Raw genomic sequence first — 11,971 nt, 5'->3', positions numbered from 1 at the left:
AAGAACGATAATCAGTAATAACTCTGGCAACAATAGCTGGTTTAAATGATTTATTGGAGCTCGCAATGTTTTGAACAGACATCCCCAGTCAACTCGTTTCTTTTTTTGTAGTCCTCGCTGTTCGCGTCCGGATATCGCCATCGTAACCACAACCTCACACACTGGTACTGAATGTGCATCAAAGTCTTCCTACCGAGCCAAATATACCAAAACATTTATGTAAACGACAGAAGAAGCGATCGAAATGTGTATTTCAGTCGAAGGCCACGCCCCTCACATCTGTGCCCCAGTTGATCGGGGAACCAGTTAATCCGGAACACCCGCGACTTCATTTTATGTGGCCCCACAAGAGCTTGCAAAGAATATAATATGTTTATTATACGGTTACATGCTACTTTACAGAAGCACGTTGCCCATAAACGACATGTCCCACAATGCATCTCAAATTTGACTTTTTCTCAGAATTTGCCTTTTTTTTGTCCAAATATGCCTTTTTTCTTAGAATAAATAGATTTTTTCAAAATGTCACTTCTCTTTTTCAAAATGTCACAATCAATGTTTTTCCAGTGTTGTGTCTTGTGATCAATAATTGTATGTCCACAACATAGGAGTAGATTTAACTGGTTTTACTTTGGTAACATGCTTCCGGGACTTCCTCGTGGGAACATGTACAACAGGCTCTTTTTAATACCAAGAGTGAGTTTGCCCCCTGCTGGACAAATGCAATAACATGTAATAATAACACAAGGTAAGATACCACATTTCCCCCCCTTTAAGCTAACAATACTTCCCGAAGGTGGGGGTATAACATACTCCCGTTACACAACATTTCGAGGTACTGGCATAAACCATTTCACTTTCAAAGATTAACATTCTAAACCTTTCCTTAAAGTGAGATCAGAGAACTATGCTGCTCTATTAATGGAACATCTCTTGATCTATTTAACAAAGTCTTTCAGGTATACAGGTGGCTGTCTCTCGCGCTCTGATCGTCTCACCACGGGTGTAGCAGGCAAGTCCGGCGGCACCGGAGTACACAGAACCACTGGCTCACTTGCAGGAGGTCCTTCTTGCTCGATTGTCACTGGAACCACAGTGTCTCTGTTGGAGTCCAGCACCGGCTCTAAGGGCACGGTGTCTGTTAATCTGGCTCTTACTTGATCCACATGCCGCTTCACGACTTGACCACTTCCAATGATCACTGTATATGACACTGGACCTGATGAGCTCTCGATGACCGCAGCGATCCATTTAGGTCCATAAGAGTAGTTTCTGATGAACACTTTATCCCCAGGTGAGAAACTTCTCAGTTTCCTGTTTGTGTCATGGGACTGTTTCTGTTTTAGTTGTTTTTTGCTGCACTCTTGTTTTCACATCTGGCAGGAGCAGGTCTAATGCAGATCTGAGTCTCCTTGACATCATCAACTCTGCAGGCGACAGGCCTGTGGTCGCGTGAGGTGTGATGCGGTAACTGAACAGAAACCTTGACAGTCTAGTTTGCAATGTTTCACCTTTCATCTTTTTCATCCCCCCTTTGAAGGTTTGGACCGCCCTCTCTGCCAGCCCATTAGAAGACGGGTGAAATAGAGTGGCGAAGTCACGCCCACCTACTTCCGGGTAATGGGACCTTATTTCGGAAAAATTATGCATTGAAGTCAATGGGGAGAGAAAACTTATCTTTCGATCCCGTTTGAATTGTGCCATCAATTACACATATGATGTTTGTCAATCTTAAAAAATAATTTCCATGTCAAAAAAGTCACAGTTTGTCGTAAAACTGTTGAAATATAAGACTATGAAAAATACGTAACTAGAAAGACTACAAATCCCAGAGTCGCGTAAGTGATGTCACAATTGTTTTCCTCCACCATTCAGATACCTAAGATCAGCGCAATATAGATATAATCTATCTATATGGCGCTGGCTAAGATAAGATAACTTTAACAAGATGCCTGTGTGCTTAGTACCAGGTTGTTATTATACCAGCAATGGGTCTTGCTCGTTCTTTTGCTGAGTCTGATGAAAGGACCAGGAGTGGCTTGATCAAGTTAGCTACCTAGCTAGTAGCTAGCACGTTAGTTAGCATTACAGCCTTGTCATTTTTATTAGCCTTAACATGAAGTAACATTAAGTAACCCAAAATGTTAAACAGTAAGAGTAGTAGTCATATTTCGTGAACCCTTTGAATAGTACTGTCACCGGTGTGATCATTCTATAATACACCATTTAAGCCCGGGGGAGAAATGCTAACGCTAACGTTGGCATCGGCGATCTTCTCTACTTCATGCTATCTGCACAAATGGTTGACATTAAACATTAAAACGACCAGGCAGTTCAGAGAGAATCAAAGGAAGGCAGGCAGGCAGCTTTGCATGACATTCTTCAGGACGTGTTTCATTGTGGTGATAGTGAGGGTAGTCAATCGTTTTGTTGACAAGACAGTAGTGACGGCCATCTTGGTGACGTGTGTTGTTGACCAGAGATGTAGTTCATTGAGCGTTTCACACAAACAAATGTGTTACTTCACAGTTTTACGACACATTTTTTTTTTTTGACTTGCAAAATTATCTTTTAAATTGACAAACATCATATGTGTAATTCGTGGCACAATTCAAACGGGATCGAAAGATAATCTTTCTCTCTCCATTGACTTCAATACATAATTTTTCCGAAATAAGGTCCCATGGAGGTCCACCGGAAGGGGAGGGACTTCGCCACTCTATGGTGCTGACCTCACATGGCGGATGCCATTTTGTTTCATGAAAGTCTCAAATTCAGCACTTGTGAAACAGGTTCCGTTGTCTGACACCAACATTTTTGGCAGTCCAAAAACACTGAAACTCTGACGCAGCTTTTCAATGGTCACCTGTGATGTAGCTGACTTCGCTGGATAAATATCCATCCATTTTGAGTGAGCATCCACTATCAGTAGAAACATCTCTCCCAGGAAAGGGCCTGCATAGTCCACATGAATTCTCGTCCAGGGAGACTCCGGCCACTCCCAGGGATGTAATGGTGCTGATGGTGGTGACTTGTGGTGCTTTTGGCACTCCTCACAAGACTGCACTTCCTTTTCTACATCCTGGTCCATCCCCGGCCACCATACATAAGATCTAGCCAGACCTTTCATCTTCGACATGCCGGAATGTGTTTGGTGCAGTACTTTCAATATCTTTTCCCTGCCTTTGTTTGGTACGATGACTCTGGCTCCCCAGAGCACGCAGCCATCCCTCACACTCAGTTCTTCTCTCCTCTGATGATACAGCTTGAGAGGAGCCTCAGTCACTGAAGGCCATCCCGACAGGACATAACCATGAACTTGAGACAATATTACATCCTTATCTGTCCAGTGTTTTATTTTGGCTGTGTCCACGAGTGTGTCATCCAGAAGATCAATCATGAGCACTTGTTCTGCGGTCTCACTCTCTCGCACATCTTCCGACAGCGGCAGTCTGCTTAATGCGTCCGCATTAGCGTTGTTCTTTCCTGGTTTGTACACAATGTGATACTCATAGGCACTCGGGTGCACTGCCCATCTCTGAACTCTAGGGGAACCCATCTGTGGAATGGGTTTCTTTTAGTTGAAGAGAGAGATCAGTGGCTTGTGATCTGTATAGATGGTGAAAGTTCGACCATACAAGTACTTGTGGAATTTCTTGATTGCAAATATAACTGCTAAGCCTTCTTTGTCCAGCTGTGAGTAATTCTTTTCAGCAGGCGCTAGGGTACGCGACATGAACCCCAAAGGACGTTCAGTTCCATTGTCCATTACGTGTGATAAAACAGCCCCCACCCCGTAAGGTGACGCATCACATGACATAATTAACTCTCGGTCAGCAGAGTAATGCACCAACACTTCTGCTGAGTTTAACAGGGCCTTTGATTTTTTAAAAGCCTCTTCCTGTTTCTTTTGCCATGTCCATCGCACATCTTGTCGCAGGAGCTCACGCAGTGGTGCCAATAGTGTAGCTAAGTTTGGCAGAAATGTGTTATAGTAATTTAGCAAACCTAAGTACGACTTGAGTTCAGTAACATTTGTGGGGTTGGGAGCCTCCATGATGGCTTTGACTTTCTTTTCCACAGGGTGAAGTCCCTGTGCGTCCACTCGATGTCCCAGATATTCCACTTCCTCTTCCAGGAAAGTGCACTTGCTCCTTCTCAGACGCAATCCTGCCTCCTCCAGCTTTGCCAACACTGTCTCGAGGTTCTGCAGATGGTCTTCCTCATCCACACCGCTCACCAGGATGTCATCTACACTGCCACAAAAGGAATGCCTCGCAGGAGACCTTCCATTGTCCTCTGAAATATAGCTGGGGCTGATGCTACTCCAAAAGGCAGTCTGTTGTATGTGAATAAGCCTCTGTGCGTATTCACTGTTAAGTATTTCTTTGATTCATCATCCATGAGTATTTGCTGGTATGCATGACTCATGTCCAACTTTGTGAACTGTTTTCCTCCTGTCAGTGCTGCAAACAGGTCTTCCATTCGGGGTATGGGGTATTGTTCAAGTGAGGAAACTGTATTTACAGTGAGCTTGTAGTCTCCACATAGCCTTACTTTTCCCAACAGGCTTCAGTATTGGAACCACTGGTGCTGCCCATTCTGCATGTTTAACAGGTGAGATTACTCCTTCTTTCAACAATCTGTCTATTTCTTCATCTACTTTGGTGCGCATGGCGTACGGGACAGACCTCGGACGGAAGAAACGAGGGACTGCCTCAGCCTTTACATGGATGGTAGCTTTCATACCTTTCAGTGTGCCAAGCTCCTCTTTGAAGACATGTTCATGTTTGCTCAGTACTTGCTGCAGCGATTTGTCCTCTGTCTTCAGGTGTTTCAGGACTCGGGATTTGTGTCTGAGCTTGATTTCTTTCCAACTCAGATGTATTTCCTCCAGCCAGCCTCTTCCCAGCAGGCTGGGGCCGTCCCCTTTAACCACAATGAGGGGCAAGTACCGCCTTTGATGTTTGTATTTCACTTTAACAAGGGCAGCTCCGACCACATTAACAGGGTCACCTGTATAAGACTCGATGTGGATTTTGGTTGGTCTCAAACATGGACTTTTTGTGTCTTTCCATAGTCTTTGAAATGTCTGTTCATTCATTATTGTGAGACTACAGCCAGTGTCTCTCTCAAAGTTAACAAACTTACTATCCAGCTTCACTTCAACCATGTATGGGTCTACTCGTCTCAGGTGCACTTCACTCATGCGTCCCAATCTGAACCTCATCTTATTCAGTAAGAATGTATCTTCTTCTGAGCTATCACTTTGGCTCCGTTGCTCTTGTACTTTATGAGAACGGTGATATGTGGTTTGCCTCCTTTCTCTCTTTGGGTCTGCATTTTTGTTGCCGTTTCCATTCTGTGTAGATCTACTACGACAAGCTCTGGCAATGTGTCCTATTTTACCACATGCATGACATGTCTCTTGTTTAAACTTACAGTCTGCTGCTTCATGCTGGGTTCCCTTGCATCTGTAACACTCTTTGGTAGGTTCTCTGTGTGCATAAGCCTCCTGTGGCTTTTTATCCATTTTGAAGCATTTAGCTGTGGCCCCTTGGCTTTGTATCTCCTGTGCATTTTTATTTGCAGTCTCTGACGCCACAGCAATTGATAATGCTGTTTCAAATGTTAAATCCGCTTCTGATAAGAGTCGTCTCTGAATCCGATCTTCATTTATTCCACAGACGATCCTGTCTCTCAACCTCTGCTGCAAAGTGTTACCATAGTTGCAATCCTGCGCTAACCGACGCAGCTCAGCCACGTATTCCATTACTGACTCGTTGGGCTCACGGTTGCCGGAGTCAAACTTGTACCTTTGCACAATTTCACTAGGCTTTGGGTCAAAGTGATTTTTTAGCAGCTCCACAAGTTGTGTGTAAGTCTTATCCTTGGGCTTATCCGGACTGAGGAGGTTTTTCATAAGGCTGTATGTTGATGATCCCACAACACTTATTAATATGGCTCTTTGTCTGTCTCCATTTTCAATTTCATTAGCCTCAAAAAACTGTTCCAATACCTCACAGTATTCTTCCCACTTCTGATTTTTTGCATCAAAAGGTGCCAGCGTGCCAATCATTGCCATTGTGTGACAATGAATCCTCTCCTCCACCCGCAGACTTTGCTAATAATTTGAGCTAGCTGCCGCTAATGACCCAAGCCTGCATGTAAGGTGCTAACCAGTCCGTTCGGCATGTCCTCTTTGATCCCGTATTGATCCTTGTCTTAATCCTCTTCTTAATCCTCGTCGCCAATAATATGTTGTATCTTGTGATCAATAAATGTATGTCCACAACATAGGAGTAGATTTAACTGGTTTTACTTTGGTAACATGCTTCCGGGACTTCCTCGTGGGAACATGTACAACAGGCTCTTTTTAATACCAAGAGTGAGTTTGCCCCCTGCTGGACAAATGCAATAACATGTAATAATAACACAAGGTAAGATACCACATCCAGAATGTGGCTTTTCTTTTAAAATCATATTGTGACATTCTTACTGAAGAGACTTGCAATTATTTGCTCTAGACTTCTGCTTTCAGACGTAGTTAATTATGAAGTTATATTAATTAATGATATAGTCTTAAAGTTACAACCGGCCCTTTGAGTGCAACCATAATGCTGATGTGGCCCGTGATGAAATTGAGTTTGACACCCCTGCTTTAGACCCTTTATCAGCACGTGCTGCAGGTAGTACATCCTGAAGTAAAAGTACAAACACCACACTGTGAAAATACTCCATTATTATAATTATTACGGAAGAGCAAACCTACCAAAATAAATATATTTATAAAAATACATACATTGTATAATATGCTATTTAATTTACTGATTTAAATATTACCCATGCATGTAGGCACTAGTTGATTAAATGTGACATACATTGATACTTTAGTTTAATGTGCTTCTTTATTCACCTTTCTTTTTTAATGTGTAAAAGCAAATAAAAACAAATACTTGGATTAATTAAATTGCGCGAGAATAATTCATAAAGAAATCAATGAATAAATATGTTCAATAATAAATTAAACACATCTAAAATGTTACTTGATAAGAATAGGGGGAACTCGTATAAATGTCATTAAGTAATTCAAACTTTAATATAAATTAATGTAAAATCTCATCAATCAATTATTGCCAACATGTGTTTATAATATATTCTGTGTATATCTATATATATATATGATATATATATGTATAGATATATATATTGTATGTATGTATATATATATATATATATATACTATCTATATCTATATCTATCTCTATCTATATATATCATAATATCAGCTATGATATATTATATATATGTATATATCTATATATATATATAATATATATGTATATATTATACTATATATTATATATGTATATATATTATATGTATATATATATATATAATATATATGTATATATATTATAATATATCCTCCCACCTCTGATATATATTACGACAGAATATATATTTTTGAGAGAGATATACACTAGTATAGACGCAGTCAAAAGTTTGGACACATCTTGTCATTCGAAGATTTTTATTTACTTTAAATTGGTTCTACTTTGTAGATTTATACTGAAGACGTCCAAAACTATAAAAGAACACATGGAATTAATCTAGTAAACAAAAAGTGTTAAAAATCCAGAATATGATTTATATTTTGCTGGCTACTGCAGAAATGCTGTGGTAGCCATGCTGGTTAAGGGTGCCTTGAATTCTGAATAAATCACCAACAGTGACACCAGCAAAGCCCCCCCCACCACCACCATCTCACCTCCTCCATGCTTCACAGTGGGAACCACTCATGCAGAAACCATCCGCTCACCTTCTCTGCGTCTCACAAAGACATGGAGGTTGGAACCAAAAATCTCTAATTTGGACTCATCAGACCAAAGTAATAATAAATTAATAATGCATTTAATTTATATAGCGCTTCTCATCTGCCAAGACAAATCTCGAAGCAAATTCGAAGTACAGATTTCCACTGGTCTAATGTCCGGTCCTTGTGTTTCTTGGCCCACACAACTCTCTTCTTCTTGTTGTTCATCCTCAGCAGGGTAGGATTTTCACCGACGGCCATGCCGTCATTGCCCCTCGGTCTGGCCGTGAAGCCCCGAAAATAATTGTACGTCCTACGGCCACCATGGCCTGTGTGCCCCTGACACTGTTAACATTTCGAAGTTACTTTAAAAGCGTCAGAACAGTGGTTTCTGAACTGCATTATGCTGCGTTCACAACGGACGCAATGCGAATATTCTCATCGCTCTAACCGCTGGAGTTTCACCGCGGCTGTCAGCTGTGTTTACTCCTGTCATTCAAACAGGATGCGCTGGAGAGGGCGGGGCTTATATCCATGTAAATACTGTCGTGGAAACCAACTACGACAAAATTAACTTATTTGACCGTGATTTAATTGTAATACACGTTTCAAAATGATGCCGAAGTAACTACATACTGACAACGGTTAGTAAAAACCATGCTTTGACAAGTGTGCAGACAAGACGGCAGGCGAAAAACTTTTAAAATGCGTGTTCTCTGAATGGAGCGATCTCCATTCGATCAGATCAGAAACTAACATGTATCTGCTCCGTCCAAACTCACAACAACGTCCTAAAGACAGAATTAAAGCGGCGACTGTATTCATCATGACACAGGCAGTCTGTGGTTTGTACATGTTTAACTTCTGTCTAGTTTCTGAACAGATATGAGGAGCAGTGAGGAGTTGATTAAAGACACACACACACACACACACACACACACACACCCACTTTTGCATTTCAAAGTATTGCTTGTTCATACAGTTGAATGTTTGAGCTTCACTGTGGCCTGCTGAATGATGTATGTGCAGAGTTGGACCCTTGAAGGCTGTTTCTTCTGCTCTGAAATGGAATATATTTGTTACATATTAATAGAATTTTAGATTTTTTGATTTGATTTTGGATTTGTGAATGGGAGAAGTAGTAGATGGACAAAAATACCAAACACTTATTATTCATTTCATTTTATATACGGTAATACTAAGGAGGCATAGGCCTATATGATGATATAATGTTTGACATTATTGATATTAAAAAAGTGATTTGTTTTCCATGTCATTCATGTGTTTTTCGTATCAGAAAGTGAAGTTATTTATTTGTAAGCTCCAAATCCAAATGTTTCCCTCAATGGCCTTTGTGCCCTGAAAAACTGTGTGACACCAAAGGCCAAATGGCCTTGCCCCTAAAATGACGAAAATCCAAGCCTGATCCTCAGTAGTGGATCTTAGCAGCAATTGGACCATGAAGGCCTGATTCACGCAGTCTCCTCTGAACAGTGGATGTTAAGATTGTCTGCTCCTTGAGCTCTGTGATCATCTATGTGAGCTCTAATCTGAGGTGCTTTAATTTGCGGTTTCTGAGGCTGGTAACTCTGATGTATTTATCCTCTGAGCAGAGGTAACTCTTGCTCTTCCTTTCCCGGGGGGGTCCTCATGAGAGCCAGTCTCATCATAGCATTCGATGGTTTTTGCGACTGCACTTGAGGATACATTCAAAGTTCTTGACATTTTCCGGATCGACTGGCCTTCATTTCTTAAAGTGATGATGGACGGTCGCTTCTCTTTACTGGGTTGAGTGGTTCTTGCTATAATAAGGATTACAACAGCAGTCAAATAGGGCTTTCCACTGTGCACTAACTCTACCTCTGCTCAACACAACTGATGGTCTCAAACACATTAAGAAGGCAAGTCATTCCACACATTGACTCTTGACAAGGCACACGTGTTCATTGAAAACCATTCCAGGTGACGACCTCATGAAGCTGACTGAGAGAAGCCAAGAGTGTGCAAAGCTGTCATCAAGGCAAAAGGGGGCTACTTTGAAGAATCTAAAATAAAAATCATATTCTTGATTTTTTAACACTTTTTTGTTCACTAGATAATTCCATATGTGTTCTTTCATAGTTTTGATGTCTTCAGTATTAATCTATAAAGTAGAAACACATTTAAATAAACAAAAAACATTGAATGAGAAGGTGTCCAAACTTTTGACTGGTACTGTATATAAAAAACACACATTTTAATATTGAGCAGGTTCCCTCATCTATAATCATTTATACAAGCGCAACTTTGAACATGTACAGCAGTAAAATGCAACATACACAATAATCAAGAAACAACATAAATGAAATACTCACAGGGAACATTTTACTGCACCGTCATTACTTTTCCATAAGAAGGTGCCGTCAAATGTTCTGTTAATACTTGCATACTTTTACTTAACCTCTTAAGCCCTGAGCCTGTTTTTCAGGTCTCAGGCTCGAAAATGACATTCCCAGAACAAATGACCATATCTTCCCTTCTAAAAGGGTTAAATTAATAATCTTTATTCTCAAAGTAATGATAAACCTGTGAGTTGGATGTAGAAAAGTCAGAATCAATATAGATGTTTTTTATTTTAAAGAAAATTCAGATTTTACATTGTAAAAAACTGTAAATTATAGTGTCCGTCCAAAAATTATTTTTTACTTATAGTGAAAACTACCCTTGGATGATGGGTTAGTAGACTAAAAGCTTTAGGAATCCAAAGTACAACATATAATAAGTACCCTGTATCAAGATTGATGCAAAACAAGTGAAATTTGACCTTTTTAGAGAGATTTAGCCAAAAACCCCCACTTCTAGGGTCATTTGGGTGGATTTGACCTATCTCTGGCCCCCCTTGGTCGATTTTGATGAATGAAATCTCTTTATAACCGCTAGAGCCAATGGAATCGAGGGAAAGTTATATACACACCAAAACGTTAACAAATAAGGAGTGAGAGTGACGCGTTACCAAAACCGGAAGCTGCATACACTCTGGTGGCTACCATTAGCAGCTAACTTTTCCGCTCCGATTTTTACATAAAAAAGGGAATTATGGATTATAAATAATTTTTTAAAAGGTACAGGTACATTATCAACCTATGGATCAACAGTTGTAGATATTTTTTTTTTTCGTTTTAATGCCATTGAACACGTCTTTTGACCTAATTGACAGCTACGGTGAGACGATCTGCCGTAAAAGCTCCGTAAAGGTACGTGTTGTGATGTCTGTGTTTGCTTCCCCTGTCGCAAGTTCGGATCGCTCAGTGATGATACTATACCTAAATAATCAGTGGAGTCTCAGCTTTAATAGGCTATATTGTATGTGCAGCTACGATAAGTAATAAGGGTATCTTTATCTTGAATTGTGTGCCGCAGTGCGTTAGAATTTTTTCGCTCAGGGGTCATTTAGACCCTTCTTATGAGACTTGTGTTTTGTTTTGGTAAAAATGGTTCATATCTTCAGTTAGCTGAGATTCTTCCCGTTAATCTGGTGCTACACATTAATAGTTTCATAAATGTTAAGAAGCCCTGAGACATTATCTCGAAAACAAAAAGGTGGGAGGGGTCCAATGGGGGGACCGCCGTGCTTAAGAGGTTAAAGGGGACCTATCATGCAAAATGCACTTTTGTACATCTTTTATACATGAATATGTGTCCCCGGTGTTCCAGGGAACTCACCAAGTGTCAGAAAACACAACCCTCTCTATTTTCCTCCATACCCAAATCTCTAAAAAAAGGGGCTGCAACGGATCTGATAAAAACTGATCCAGATTTGAACACTGTCCTGACGTCAGGACGGTGGCGCTACGGCTATTGGGCCAACTCCACCAATCAGGAGGAGACAGCCACGGCCATTGCCGTTCGAAAGCGCTGGAGACGCTGTAGTACATATGCCAGGCCTGTAGATGGTGCTGTTCTCACAGAATCAGCCCTTGCAAAAACAGAGCTAACATTTTACAAATTGAGCGAAATGAGGCATGGCTAAAATGCATGATCTGTTTGGTATTTAAAAAAAAAAAAAAGTATAAATATGCCTTATATAGGTATGGTCCTACACTATATTATTCAAATATAGCATGATAGGTCCACTTTAAATAAGGTTTGAATGCAGGATTTAAATTTGTAACAGAG

General features: G+C 40.5%; 1 pseudogene; it reads right to left on the bottom strand.

Annotated features, from left to right (window-relative positions):
• Nucleotides 1–2,678: 2,678 nt before the first annotated feature.
• Nucleotides 2,679–6,431, bottom strand: LOC117482463 (annotated as a pseudogene).
• Between the last annotated feature and the right edge of the window lie 5,540 nt (nucleotides 6,432–11,971).

This window comes from Trematomus bernacchii, unplaced genomic scaffold (assembly GCF_902827165.1).
Source record: "Trematomus bernacchii unplaced genomic scaffold, fTreBer1.1, whole genome shotgun sequence".
Classification (NCBI taxonomy): Eukaryota; Metazoa; Chordata; class Actinopteri; order Perciformes; family Nototheniidae; genus Trematomus; species Trematomus bernacchii.
The sequence above is the reverse complement of the archived record's forward strand: the minus strand, read 5'-3'. Positions and strand labels throughout refer to the sequence as shown.